Genomic DNA, 10,146 nt, shown 5'->3' with positions numbered 1-10,146 from the left:
GGAGCAAGTGTTTTTAGTCAAACCCCTTCCTCTTTCGGTGACCCCCTCACCTCACTTCCAAGCCCACTCATCTGGTTCTTTGAAAAAGACTTCTGAGTTTTTATCCCACTCCGATGTTTCTCTTAAGCACTGCGGCAGTCGGTCACTTGCTGCCGGCCGCCGAGGCCGCAGGGCTGCGTGTCTGCCTTTGGGACGCTGCCGGCCTCCAAGGGAGTGAAGCTCCAGAGGAGAAAGCTCTGGGCCAGGGGAAGAGGACCCTAGGAGTGTATGCAACAGGAAGCAGTCAAACTGCTGAACCTGGCTTCCACAAAACAGGTAGGGAAGAAGACTAACAACTCTAGCAGCCAGGCCACCGGGCAAAAGCTAGCCGTTGTCTCCTCGGGGCAAAATGCCATGATGGCCACAGCTGGCCCTTACAATCTGGAGCGCCACCACACTTCCCTCCGATCTCAGTCCAACTGGCTCTGTCTAATTATCATTACCCCCTCCCCCCTCAAAAAGAAAAAAAAAAGAAGGGATTTATTTTAAGCCCCCGTTGGCAAAATGCTAGAGGTTCGTCCAAGGAAAGGCCACCACCTCAAAATCCAGGTCTCGGATTGTATTCCTCTCAGGCCTGGCCGGATTCGGAGCCAGACCCACAATTTATTCTCTAGAATCGCAGGACGGTCCCAGCACAGTGAGGCAGGCCCAGAACCTGACTGCACAGAGGCACCTTTGAGGTCCACCAATTAACACCCTCTGCTAGATCCTGCCTTTCACAAGTTAGTTCTAAAGCTTCTTGCTAATGAGAGAGAAAGGGTCCATTAGCATTCCCAGCAGCCCTGACGGGTAAATTCAGCCCCACCCCCACACAGCTGCAGCGTCTCCAGGTCAGAGAACGGGACTCGGGGGCCCCGCAGGGAGGCTGAGAAGGAGGCCTGTGAGCGGGCCCTTCAGGCACTGTCCTTGCCCAGGATTGGGGGCCTTTGGCTGCAGGACTTTGAGCCTCTACACTTCAGTGTCTTCGTCTGTAAGGGGCAGGCTGATAATATTGTCACCCCGAGACTACAACTGAATACAAACGTACAAAGCAACTGAGCAAGTCACGTGAATTTTTTTCTGCTTCCCAATGCATATCAAAGTTGTTTACACTATACTGTACTCTGTTAATTGGAGAAGGAAATGGCAACCCACTCCAGGGTTCTTGCCTGGAGAATCCCAGTGACAGCAGAGCCTGGTGGGCTGCCATCTATGGGGTCGCACAGAGTCAGACAAGACTGAAGTGACTTCAGCAGCAGCAGCAGCAGCAGTACCCTGTTAAGTATGCAATCGTATTATGTCAAAAAGACAATATGTATACCAGGTCGCACTGGTGGCAAAGAACCTGGCTGCCAATGCAGGAAATATACAAGACACAGGTTCAATCCCTGGGTCGGGAAGATCCCCTGGAGGAGGGCGTGGTAACCCACTCCAGTATTCTTGCCTGGAGAATCCCATGGACAGGGCAGCCTGGCGGGCTACAGTCCGTGGGGTCACAATGAGTCAGACACGACTGAGCACCTAAGCATTAGCACTGGGATACGGAGGTGGGAGGGAGGGTCAGGATAGGGAGCACGTGTACACCCGTGGCTGATTCATGTGAATGCATGGCAAAAACTACCACAATATTGTAAAGTAATTAACCTCCAATTAAAAAAACCAAAACAAACAAAAATACTTCGCTGCTAAAAAATGCTAACCATGGAGTGAGCCTTCAGCGACTCAGGAATCTTTCTGCAAGAATAACATCGAAGATCACTGACCACCTAACAAATGTAACAGTAAAGAAAAAGGTTGAAGGACTGAGAGTTACCAAAATGGGACACAGAGACGCAAAGCCTGTGAAGCAAATGCTGTTGGAAAAATGGCATCGATAAACTTGCTGGATGCAGGGTGGTCAAAGACCTTCATTTTCTTTTCTTTCTTTTTTTTTTTTAAGAAAGCAGTATCTGCGAAGTGCAATAATATGAGGTGTGCCTGTACAATTCGGGAGGGACACTGGGCCGTGGACGCGCCCCAGCATTTCTGCTGGGGCCTGGCCTCCATTTGGGGAGGAGATTCAATTCCTACAGCATAAGGGCATCATTTGGGCAGGGGACACAAAGGGCTTCCTTCTCACAAGGAGAGATGTGTGGGGTTGAATTTGGACATCGTAAAAGTAGAGATTTAGCTTTCACACAGCTAAGACTATGGAGAGAAATCCAGCCACAAATAGAGCAATATGGGGTTGTGTTGACCTTGAGGAATCTGTCTATACTGGCCAAACCAGCCAGCTTATTATTGACAACTCCCCGGCTCTCTGCAAAAATAAGAAATTCTTGAAATGTTGGGTTTGGGAACTCAGCACTCCGTTTGCCATAGAAATTCACTTAACTCTGCATGTAGCTGACTCAAGACTATCAGCTATCGTTACCTTCTGACCACTTCTGCGTTTTCCCTGGAGACTTGGTCATGCTTCAGCTCCCTTCCCTCAGTCTGGCTGTGGAGGCGCCCCCACTGAACCATCATCCCTCCGTCTCCCCTTTTCCACCTTGGGGTGCTGTGGTGCTGGGTGATGAATGGGAAGAGGGCTCCTGGAAGGCAAGGCCTACATAAGGTTGAAGCCCTGCCGGGACAGGGACTTCTGGCTTCCCCAGCCTCTGGGGCATGAACAGGGTGTTCTCAAGTCCAGGGCCTGAGTCATCGGTCAAAAAACACATATTTAGGACTAGTGCATGAAAGTCCCTGGGGGACAAAGCAATCAATAAGACAACTCCTATCTTCTGAAATAGACATTAGAGGAAGGTGAGGGGAGAAAGCAGAGGTCAGAAGTGAACAGCTGACTACCTGGGGAAGGCTTGACCCAAAATCTTGCAAGGTGTCTTCAAAGATTCATTTTCAGTAAGAATGATAGTAACAGGGGCTTCCCTGGTGCCTCAGCGGTAAATAATCCGCCTGCCAGTGCAGGAGACACAGGTTCGATCCTTGATTTGAGAAGATCCCACATGCCTCAGAACAATGTTAAGCCCGCGGGCCCGTGGACTGAGTCCACGCTTTAGGGCCTGTGCTCTGCAGCAAGAGAAGCTGCTGCAATAATAGGCCTGTGCACCACTACTAGAGAGCAGCCCCTGCTTGCCACAACCAGGGAAGAGGCTACGCAGCAGCAGGGACCCAGCACAGCCAAATAAATAATACAGTTTAGGAGAGAATGATAATATTAATGGCTTATGCGTCAATGTGCTCTCACATTATGTCAGGTGCCGGCTAAGTGCGTTACATTTCTAGACACTTTACGCTAAGGTAGGTTCTATTATTATCCCCATTTTGCAGATGAAGAAACTGAGGCTAGATGAACTTAAGTACTCACCCTATTACCAGCTAATAAACTGCAGAGCCAAGCACACCAAACCCCATCCCTGACATGCTGTATGTGTCTTTCATGCTAATGATGCAAGTCCACACTGGGCTTAAAGTCAAGGCAAGACAGATAAACTGAACAATCTCTTTCAATAAGGAATAACAGACTCTGACAGGGAGGCCCAGAACATAGGCACTGGGGGCCTCCAGCCCAGTCTAGGGTGCAGCATGGGAAGTTTTCCCAGTGTGGGTGTGTGCCAGGGGAAGGTGGTGGGCAAGGGAGGAGCGCAGGGCAGGGCTTCCAGGTAGAAGGAACACCAAAGATACCATTTATCAAGTTGTGGCTTGTCTGAGGAGCTGGAAGATCTTGATGATGGCTATAGGAGAAAGAGGTGAGGCTACAGAGAGAGTAGGAGCCTGGGAAAGCCTCTGCAAGGCCAGCACGTGCTCTGCGAGGGTGTGCATCCTTAGAGATCAGGAACCCCACCCAAAGCCTCCTGAAGAAGAGGGATTTATTCCTTTGGGAGACCATCTCAGGGGACTCAATAATAATACAGATGCCTGGTGCCACTCAGGGCTTCCCAGGTGGTGCTAGTGGTAAAGAATCCGCCTGCCAAAGCAGGAGACTTGGGAGACGCAGGTTTTGATCCCTGGGTTGAGAAGATCCCCTGGAGGAGGGCATGACAACCCACTCCAGTGTTCTTGCCTGGAGAATCCCATGGACAGAGCAGCCTGGCGGGCTACAGTCCATAGGGTGGCAAAGAGTCAGACAGGACTGAAGCGACTTAGCATGCAGGTGCCACTTGGAGCATCTGAATTTGAATCTCAGGAGGTAGAGCCTTGGGTGTCTGCATTGTTAATGATCTCTCCCAGCTGACAAATGTGTAGGGACTTGTAAGTTTTAAGTTCCATCACCCTCCATCAACCTTGGGTGCACATAAGACCCAGGTTGAGTCAATCAGTTCATCCTCTTGGACTTACAGTCCAGGCAAGACAGAGACTGGCATGTGACCCAAGCTGACCAATCAGAACCTGTCCTGAGACTGTTGCCATGAGGAAGCGCCCAGTTCTGATCTCTGATTCCTCCATAAGATGGATCTGGGGATAGTAATCTAACAGGAAGGTGAGTGTTGATGAGTGCTGTGGGTTGAAGCTGTATCTGCAGAGTTGGCATATATATATCTTTATTATTAAACTTGAACTGTGTCTGGTGAGCTTTTCAGGAACTGATGGAGATTTTCAGAGCTAACCACCCCCACACCACTCTTAAGCGTGTGATTCTCCCTGAAGCTTTGTCTTAGCTCCTTGGAGCCACCTAAGAGTCTGTTCCGGCTATGGGAGCCAACAAAATCCTAGTTTTGCTGAAACTGGTTTGATTTTGGGTCTTCTCATGTCTAGGCAGATTCCCGACCAATCAGGAGAAAGCTAAGGCCCGATACTGGTCCCAGGAAGTATTTCTGCCATCCTCAGGAGTGCAGGGATGTGTTGTCAGTTCAGCTCAGTCGCTCAGTTGTCCAACTCTTAGTGACCCCATGGACTGCAGCACGCCAGGCCTCCCTGTCCTTCACCAACTTCTGGAGCTTGCTCAAACTCATGTCCATTGAGTCGGTGATGCCATCCAACCATCTCATCCTCTGTCATCCCCTTCTCCTCCTGCCTTCAGTCTTTCCCAGAATCAGGGTCATTTCCAAGGAGTCAGTTCTTTGCAACAGGTGGCCAAAGTACTGCAGTTTCAGCTTCAGCATCAGTCCTCCCAATGAATATTCAGGACTGATTTCCTTTAGGGTTGTCTGGTTAGATCTCCTTGCAGTCCAAGGGACCCTCCAGAGTCCTCTCCAATACCATAGTACAAATGTATCAATTCTTCGGTGCTCAGCTTTCTTTATGGTCCAACTCTCACATCTATACATGACTACTGGAAAAACCATAGTTTTGACTAGACGTACCTTTGTTGGCAAAGTAATGTCTCTGCTTTTTTAATATGCTGTGTAGGTTGGTCATAGCTTTTCTTCCAAGGAGCAAGTGTCTTTTAATTTCATGGCTGCAGTGATTTTGGAGCCCACTGTTTCCATTGTTGTGTTGTCAATGGGTCTTAATCCACTGGACTTCCCAGGTGGCGCTAGTGGTAATGGATCCGCCTGCCAATGCAGGAGGCGCAGGAAATGCAAGAGTCCAGGGTTCGACCTCTGGGTCAGAAAGATCCCCTGGAGTGGGAAATGGCACTCTTTTTTTTTTTTGGCTGGAAAAACTCATTTACTGGCAAAATTTCTTGAGCCTCCTGCACTCCTCACATTTGAATAAATTTTCCCTGTACCACACTTTGAGGAACTCAGTTGTTTAGGGGGACCCAATCCTCTTTTGTAATTATCCCTCAAATTCCTCTTTTTAAAAAAATAGTTTTAATTGGAGGATAATTACTTTATAATATTGTGTTGGTTTCTGCCATACATCAATATGAATTGGCCATGGGTATACGTAGGTCCCCTCTGTCTTGAACCTCCCTCCCACCTCTCACCCTGTGCCACCCCTCTAAGTTGTCACAGAACCCCAGATTTAAGTTCCCTGCATCATACAGCTCAAATTCCTCTTTCAGACTTCAAGGGCTACACTGAGCCTGGCCACCTCAGATTTGATGAACTAGAGCTGCTCAATCTGTACGTAACCTTTAAGGTTTTATAGACTTTTGATCATATCACCTTTCTGGCTTCATCTTTCCACGCTGACATTCTTCAAGAACGAAGCACGCCAGCTTCTAGGGAAAGCCTTCTGTTTGGGCGATTGCTCACCTTCCTACAGTTCTGAGATATTTTTCTCTAGGAGAAGGTCATAAAACTGCCAGGTTTGGGTAGAGCCCAGGGAGAGCACTATTTTTGGCTTAGTGTCCAATACCATTTCTGAATGCTTGGTCCTGCATGGCCTTTAGCAAACAAACATTTTGCAAAGACCCTCAAGATTCCTTGGGAGCTATAAACAGCCTGGACACAGTCCGTTATTTTTGTAATTTGGATTATGTTTTCCTAAATGCATTGGATGAGGCTTGCCCCTGCGAAAGCTTAATATGCATCTTCTTGTAAACTCATAAACTGGTCCTGCAGTTAATCACCATTTGTTTGCCATCTCTCCACAGAGTCTGGAACCATTTCATCTGCAGGCCTGGAACCATTCATTCCTCCAGATGATCTATGGACACTTAAAGTCTGGGAGCACTGGCAATCCTTGGGGATCCCCACTGTTTATAATTCTTCATTTAGAAAAGTACCTGTTTATCATATTTTTTGTTTCCTATCTCTAGGGACAATTCCGATTCATGGCGATTTCCCCCTGCATTCTGGAGGAACTTACTGTTGGAAATGACCTTTGGGGTGGAACTTTGTCAGAAGGAATTTTGAACGTCTAAACATAATTCTTTCCTGTGTTTCTCCAGGCCTATTTCTACCTCCTCAAGGAATGCTAATAGATGACTGGTCCAGTTTCATGTTCTCTTTTCAGAAAGTGTGTTGTGCTTTGGCCAGTTAATTAGGACTTTACAAAGTGCCTGCCGACACTACTTTTTTAGTATCTGTTCCACCAAAGTGACTGTTAAATGTGACCCTTCCTGGATGGGTGGGCTTCCTTTGTGGGCAGGAGGCCCGGCATGTACGCCCTTGGGTGAGGGCCAGTGTGGAAGGAAAGTTGCCTTTCTTGGCCACCGAGATATGACTGCCATCTTTAATTGCTACTTTTCCCTTTCCTCCAGATGGTCCTGGGGTAGAGGGCCACAGGCTTTCCTTGACCTGTTTGTTTCCATAACAACGTAAGAATCTCCCTGCTTCTCTTCTTCCAAAGTATGGTCCTCACTGTCCTTACTCTGGCATCAAGAGACCTCTTTACCGTTGATTCTGGGAAGCCTTAGAGCGTGTTCCCGTTTTGGCTTATCTGGTTCTTTTTTTTTTTTCCTTTGCTTCAGGTTTCCCTTCTCTCTGTGTGCACACTGCTTTCTTGGTTCTGAGCTCTGTCCCTCACCCTGAGGGACGCTTATTTGTACTAATTAAAACACGCATTTTTTTTTTTTTTTACAATATTTTAATGGATTTTTTGAAACACACTCCCTGATATTCCAATGGCTCTCTTTAGAAACTGAATAAATATTTCACTTTCTCTTTGAAACCTCTCAATGGATTTAACACATTAGCAGATTTTATTTGCTCTTGGACATGTCTTTTGCCTGCCTGATGGCTCAGATGGTGAAGAATCCACCTACGATGCAAGAGACCCGGGTTCAGTCTCTGGGTGGGGAAGATCCCCTGGAGAAGGGAATGGCACCCACTCCAGTACTCTTGCCTGGAGAATCCCATGGACAGAGGAGCCTGGTGGGCTACAGTCCATGGGGTCGCAAAGAGTTGGACACAACTGAGCAACTAATACTCCTCATGTGTCTTTTAATGTCTATGATCAGGTCAGTAAGATCCCTCCACTGCTACAAGGCAGATTCTTTTAATCAGTTTTCCTGTTTCATTCATTCAACAAACACTCACTGAGTACTGGGCTCTGAGCGGGTTTGGGGGGTTCTCAGATGAGTAGCAGACAGTTTCGCACCCCTTCCTGGAACCCCGGGGCGGGGGCAGTCAGATGTGGAGATGAAGAATTCTAGTTTTGAGGACTCTTGAGAGGGGTGTTTGTGTGGTGTCTCAGGAGCCTCATATTTATTTCCCATTCGGTTGCCACACATCAACTTGGGACTTAACAAGGCTGGGGAGTCTTTCAGAACTGGGATCTCTGTCAGTAGCTTCTTTAAGGAACTGGCCCACTGACTGCAGAGCAAGACATCATTAGCACCAGGTATGGTGACAGCTACATCACTATTGGCCTCAAGACTGGAACACCGTCTGTCAAAGTTCCACCTTGTGAACAAAGCACACCGGACTGCCCCGTGGGGTGGCACCCCTGCTCAGGGGTCCTCCTTGGAGGCCTACGTTGGCATGGAACATCTGCGTGCAGTGTCTGCCCCGGAACCTTCCAGAAGCACACCTCTGCTGGTAGACATGTATGTGCATATTCATGGTGCTGGAAAGATATAAAAAGGATTTTTTTTTTTTAAAGAAAACAGAGAGCAAATTTCCTGGACTTTCTGTGTTCTTCAATCTAACATCAAATTTATTTCAAGAGATTGAAACAGTATTATACACATGTTAAAAAAAGTCAATTTCCTGTTAAATGAAATCAACTCACTATCCCTGGAGGTCATGACTATTTACAGTTACATGCGTATCTTTTTAGATATTTCCGTATGCATATAAGCACACATAAAATCAATAAAGCAATCGATTTCTCTAGCTAGCTAGCTATCATTTTACCAAAAAGTATTAGCAAGCCCCCAAATGCTCCCTCCCCAGCAGATATTTCCTATTTCATTCTGTCTCTCAGTGAAGTAGCCCTGTAAGTCCCTCCACTCATGGCAGGAGCTGAAGAGATTAAGAACTGAGTTCCCCAGCCAAAGGGGATATATGTCCGTAGAGAGAGATTTAAATATGAAACAGTCCATGTGAACAAAGAAGCAGACTCAGATTTACAGAGAGCCAGCTAAGGGTTACTTGTGGGGAGAAGGGAGTGGGGAGGGGCACGACAGGGGTAAGGAATTAAGAGATACAACTTATTAAGCATTAAAAAGCTTCAAGGTATATTGTACAACACGGGCGATATAGCCAATATTCTGTAATAAGTATAGATGGAGAATAAAGTGTACAAACTGTGAATCGCTATATTATACACCTGCAACACATAATACCGTACGCCAGCTATGTTGCTGCTGTTGTTCAGTTGCCCAGTAGTGTCCGACTCTGCGACCCCAGGGACTGCAGCACGCCAGGCTTCCCTGTCCCTCACCATCTCTCAAAGTTTGCCCAAGCTCATGTCCATTGCATCAGTGATGAGTTGGCTGTTTGCATCAGGTGACCAAAATACTGGAGCTTCAGCTTTAGCATCACTCTCCTTCCAGTGAGTAGTCAGGGTTGACTTCTTTTAAGATTGACTGGTTTGAGTTCCTTGCTGTCCAAGGGAGTTTCAGGAGTCTTTTCCAGCACCACAGTTTGAAGGCATCAGTTCTTCAGTGCTCAGCCTTCTTTACAGTCCAGCTCTCACAACTGTATGTGACCAGGAAGACCATAGCCTTGGCTATATGGACCTATGTTGGCAGAGTCAGCTATACCCCACTTTAAAAATAAATGAAAATAAATAAAATAGTCCACGTGAGGAATGCAAGCTGCCTTTAAAAAATTACATCCTCTTTTTCTCCTGGACTTAATTCCCATTTTCAAAAACACGTATTCTGTCTTCTCTCATCTGTAAGTTAGTAAATCCACATGTAGCCCAACTTAGGTGGAAGGTAAGTAATCTGCATCAGGTCATCCAGCTGGCTGAGTGGGGTTTGGACAGGTCTGGGTGACTCCCAGCCGTCACCTGCCACCTCTGATGAGCTCACTGGCTCCTGCCCAGGCAAAGAGATGGTGGGTTTTCTGTCTGCCTCTACTGACCCTTGTCCATCTATTAATACGTGCTCATCTTACTCAGGGCAGAAGGAAGGATTCCCTTTGAGATGCCCCAGTCTCATCTCCGGCTGAGCTGGAGGCCTTCAGATGATCTACTAACAGTTTCTGGGGTCACATTTCCGTAATGTAAGCCCCTTCTTTCATCTCTTTTTGCCTCTCCTTCTTGGCCGCTGAGACTCTCAGTAAGCTCCTGGAGTAGCTCCGTTCATTCCTTCGCTACATCTTCCCTTTCTCCCTAGGTGGGATTGTCAACTAGCATATAGTTGGA

This window comes from Capricornis sumatraensis, chromosome 19 (assembly GCF_032405125.1).
Source record: "Capricornis sumatraensis isolate serow.1 chromosome 19, serow.2, whole genome shotgun sequence".
Taxonomy (NCBI): Eukaryota; Metazoa; Chordata; class Mammalia; order Artiodactyla; family Bovidae; genus Capricornis; species Capricornis sumatraensis.
Note: the sequence above shows the minus strand (reverse complement) of the source record.